This window comes from Propithecus coquereli, unplaced genomic scaffold, assembly GCF_000956105.1.
Source record: "Propithecus coquereli isolate 6110/MARCELLA unplaced genomic scaffold, Pcoq_1.0 Scaffold248, whole genome shotgun sequence".
NCBI classification, from domain to species: Eukaryota; Metazoa; Chordata; class Mammalia; order Primates; family Indriidae; genus Propithecus; species Propithecus coquereli.
In genome coordinates this window covers 3,010,871-3,011,831 of record NW_012148041.1, presented here as the reverse complement: position 1 = coordinate 3,011,831, position 961 = coordinate 3,010,871, and positions in this window count along the sequence as shown.

The following is a 961-nucleotide window of genomic DNA, read 5'->3' as shown; positions in this document are numbered from 1 at the left end:
GGAGTTTGAGGTTGCTGTGAGCTAGGCTGACGCCAGACCCTGTCTCCAAAAAAAAAAAAATTTCAAAAAATAAAGTTTACCATGAAATATTTGAGACAAACCAGAAGTTATAAAGGCTAATACAAATGCCTTAGTCTTCACCATCTAGCTTACAGCATAAAGCATTGCCAGAACAATTCAAGGTCTTCATATAGACACCTCTCCGCAAATCACAACCTCCCTTCCTTCTCCTCAGAGGTAATGACCACTGCCTAACTCTGGGAACTTATTATCATCCTGTTCTTCTTTGTACTTTGACTGGATATACATGCATCTGCAAGGAGGAGATAGTGTTTGTTTCCAAGTACATCTGTTATTTAATCCAATCTCCTAATTATCCAATCCAGGAGTGTCTCTATTTAAGATTAGCCTCAGAGGATATAATACTTGCTGGAGGCTTCTGGATGAGTGACAGTGGTACAATCTGAGCCCAAGGCAGATTCCCACGTCAATGCCCCTAACCGCCGTTCTCGTCTCTATTCCGTAGCCATGGCATCGACCTCACGCCGCCTTATGGGATATCTGACTCCCTTTCCACACTAGATTTTAAACTTCCCGTGAGAAGAACAAAATATGGCCTTTCACCCTTCCCATACAATTAATATCTTGTACCCAAAAGGAGCCACGATCTGTATTTCTTCAAAGAGACACCTTCTTCCATCATCCCAGCAGTCTCAATAGATGGGGATACTGCCAGAAACTCACTTCAAGAGAACGGCGGGGCTTTGACAGGTTTCCTTAGAAGTTTGGAGCAACTTTCAATTGTTCACGTGCCCCCTTTACTGGAAAGGATGAGGCATGCAACCCTCAGGCTCCAAAGGTTGGTCGTGTGTGCATGTTGCAGGGGAGAGGGGGAAGGGCGTAGAGAAAAGGGGAACCTTGGGAAACCAGCCCCCCAGAACCAAGACATCCTTCCTTCTCC